The sequence below is a fragment of the Triticum aestivum genome, chromosome 6B (genome assembly GCF_018294505.1).
Source record: "Triticum aestivum cultivar Chinese Spring chromosome 6B, IWGSC CS RefSeq v2.1, whole genome shotgun sequence".
Lineage (NCBI taxonomy): Eukaryota > Viridiplantae > Streptophyta > Magnoliopsida > Poales > Poaceae > Triticum > Triticum aestivum.
The window spans coordinates 13746510-13750305 of NC_057810.1; the positions used below are offsets into that span (position 1 = coordinate 13746510).

General features: G+C 52.1%; 1 long non-coding RNA gene across 1 annotated transcript in view; it reads right to left on the bottom strand.

Annotated features, from left to right (window-relative positions):
* The window catches only part of LOC123133132 (uncharacterized), a 1694-nt gene extending 1330 nt beyond the window's left edge, over positions 1 to 364 (bottom strand). The window contains exon 1 of the long non-coding RNA XR_006465163.1: positions 162 to 364. This is a non-coding gene — a long non-coding RNA (uncharacterized lncRNA). The remainder of the gene's footprint in view (positions 1 to 161) is intronic.
* Positions 365 to 3796: the final 3432 nt, after the last annotated feature.

Genomic DNA, 3796 nt, shown 5'->3' on the forward strand with positions numbered 1-3796 from the left:
GGATAAGAGGGTTTAGGCTGATGGAATAATAAAACAGTCAAATGGTAAGCTATGGTAAAGATGCATCATGGTGCTTCGGACTTTGCATATAACATTTACAGCAAAATATACCAGATAGGGCATGGGAAAAAATATTGACATATGGTTTGGTTATAGCATACCAGCACATGGCGGAGGCAGAGCAACATGGCAACAGAAGGACTCGTCGTCTTGGTCATTGTTGCTAATTTCAGCAAAAAACAAAGCCGCAGAACCACCACAAGTGCTTTTGGGAGTAGCCACGAAATTGACATGAGTGTGGCCATACTTAGGAGGAAAGGAAGTAGGGCCGCACACACGATCATTCACACCACAAATCGTATAACGCTCGAATTTCGGATCCTGCAATTCGACATTTAGTGAGCATATACCAGTAGATGAGAAATGTTAGCAATAACCAACAACAAGCACATCAGAACCTACCCCATTTGGCATCTGAGCATATGCATTCAGCAGAGCATTGACCTTCTTGGAGATTCTTGTATACATGCCTGCTAGCTTTGCACGGGGGTAAACCGTGAGGGGGAGTGGGAGAAATGCCCTCTCGCAGTCATGGGCAGATTCGGGACACAACAACATGGCAAGCCGCTTAACATCTTGAGAAGATAGCATGTCAGGCCGACGATGCAGCAGACGAAAGGCAGACTTCAGCTTACACGAAGTGAGAAGCTTTACATGGGCTTCCGGGTTGGGGTGAAAGGCTGCGGTGGCAGCCGCCAAGAAGGCTTTCTCAAGGCTGGTGTCCGGGGGGTCTTGAGCTTCAACAGCATTGCTAGTGGGGGCAGCAGATGGTGGGCACCTCATCAGCACATAGAGAGAGGAAGGATCAATGTTGGGATCGGCAAGCACAAGGTTGGGATCGGCGAGCACAAGGTTGGCATCAGCCTGGACCAGGCATTGCATGGCTTGATGGAAATCGAAGCGATGATAACGTGTGCAGAGGAAGGAGGCCAGGCCATACAAGGAGCGGTTCTCCACCCGGTGGAGACCCCGCGTGCCGATCACATCCAGGTCCAGCTCGAGTTTCATGGTAGGTGGGAATGCAGTGTCATACCAGATGGTGTTGACGATGATGTTTGAGATGGGATCAAGAGGGCCGTAGCAGTAGCCGGCCTTGAGCAGGCTGCGGTAGAAGCTAGAGCCTGCTGGCAACCGGGCGAGGGCCTGGAGGTAAAAACCGTGGATGGCGTCCTGGAGCGTCCGGCTGAGCAAGCCGGTGTGCAGGTACGGGTCGCTGCAGGGACGACTGCGACGAGAAGCCGCGAGCCGCCATGCCCACCATATGTCTTTTTCACAGCCGGGCGATGGTCCGTTGTTAAGCATCCTGGTGAGCTTGCTAATGATGCAGGAGCGGCGGGATGGTGGTGTCTTAAGCATCCTGGCGAACTTGCTAGTGCCATGGGAGCGGTCGGACGATGGTTTGTGCAATATGGCGAGGAGGTGCAGAGTGTCGTCAATGTGGCCGGAGATGTTGCGCCAGGCATGGACGAGGTGGTCGGGGTTGGGGTACCCGACAGCCAGTGCGGCACACTTGATGGGGGCCATGTCCAGGACGGCTGGCTCCGATTCATCAAACCTCTTCATGCCATGGTGTGACACGATGACGCGGGCGGCGACTAGGGCGTCGGCGTCGGCGAGACGCAGGTAGTGCACGGCCAGGCTCTCGGGGAGGTTGGGAAACAAGCGGGTGAGGAACGCCACCAGGGCGTCAAGTGAGCGGCGCTCCAGGTCGTCTTGCACACCCTCGCAACAACTAAATCCAGCGTCGCGCTTGCGCTTGCGGGAGGAGATGAGACTGTTGATGACGATGTTGGAGACCGGGTCGAGGAGGCCGACGCAGAGGCCCTGCGGCCGGCGGCGCGGGAGCCGCTTCCACGCCTTGCGGTAGAAGGCGCCGATCTTGTGCAGCAGATGAGATCTGGACCCGGAGTCTTGCTCCAGCGAAGGGTACCAGTAGGAGAAACTCGGCTTGTAGATCCGGAGGCCCGGTTGGCTTGGGTTCGGCACCAGCGCCATCGCCCGCCGGCACACCGTCCCAGCAGGGAATGAAGGTGGGGGTTCCGGTTGGATTGCACGGTGGCGGCGGGCGGCGCGATCGAGAATAGTATGGAAATTAACAGGCGTAACACGAGAAAAGCACCGAGAAGAAGATGAGATTTTCCTTCTCACCTTCGAGACTTCATTCCTTGCTTGCACAGGACGTGGTGAACCAGCCGGCCTGCCGTCCTTCTCCGCTGATGCAAATGCAACTCCTTCTCCCCTCAAACGCGCACGGCTCGTCCTCGAAGGCTCCGAGGGGCAGCTAGCGGGAGGGTTCAGAGCGGCGGCCTGGCCATGGCTTGGTGGCCGTGTCGGGGATTGATTGAGGGTTTGGGCGCGGTGGTGTTATTGGGGCTGGGCGATGGGGAAATTTAGGGCTTGGATTGACTGTTCGATTCCGACTCAATTTGCAAGGCAAACAAAGAAGTTTTTTTTTATTTTGGAACACATAAGATTTGAGAACCGTGTGAAGTATAAGGGGCAAAACAAAGAAGATTTGAGAACCGTGTGAAATATAAGGGGCATGCTACACGAGCCCGCCGATTGATTTTTGAAAGAGATTGATTTGGACGTACGCAAGCCATCTGATCTATGATGTTCACCATGTCATTGGTCTGTACGTGTTCATATTCTCTATTTCCATCGTCGCAATTGCAATAGGACCTTTGCTGTAGAAAGCACCTTCGTCTTGTGGCCATCAATATCGCAATTGCTATGGTATCCGTCGTTGACTCATGGTCTAGTCCGTCGCCGATAATAAGACCCTTGTTGCAACAAGAGGACCTTTGTTGCAGAAAGAATCTCCGCTCCTGGATCTAAGACCAGGAGGCGGCTGTTGTTGGGGACCTCTGTCCCCATCGTCCCTGCCAATTGTAAGCATATCCACACCGAGCTCCCGTCCCGAGCGCCATCAACCTCCGCCGCCCGTCGAGCTCGCCGGAGCATCACCCCACACACCCTTCTAGTTCTTCTTCTCCTCTCACTCCTTCTCTCTCACCTTCCTCTCTCATCTGCAGATCTCCGAAACCATCCGAGCTCGGCTTCCTACCACGCCTGGCCATGGAGCCACCTTACGCCGGCAACGGGCCTACCGTCCCCTGGTCGGTCTACAACATACCCCTAGTTGGGTTCGAAGGGATTTACAACAAGGACAGTGTTGCAAAAAAAAAGTATCCTATGGTAGGTTGTTGTGGGTCGTCCGATGAAAAGCGGATCTAACGGCCATAGAGGCAGCATGAAAATAATAATCAGATGAGTAGAGGCATATTCGAAAAATAAACTTTATTAGCTCTAATTTCCCAAAAAGTAACGAAAAGGGCATTTGGATGTCCAACACATATATCACCACCAGCTGTTGCGTACAAATCATCATATATGATCCTACAAAAAAGATCTCCATATATACACGGCCACACTCAATGGTTTTCATTAACACTTAATGGGCGATATGCAGGAGCGAGCTATGCTACAATTTTTTGGTCGGCATTTAATGCATCCTATGCGCAAAATTATCATCCTCGTGACAACATAATTTGACATTAAAAATGTTTGATTTGCCATGGTTAAAAATATGATGTTGGAATTAATTTTAACAGTACTACAACAATATTGTTTTTCCCAAAATTTTGTCCTAGGTGAACCAAAAAATTGGTGTCTTTGAAAACACCAAATCGCATTAGCGCCATAGTGTCAATGTGTTAGGTCATGGAGCCAACCT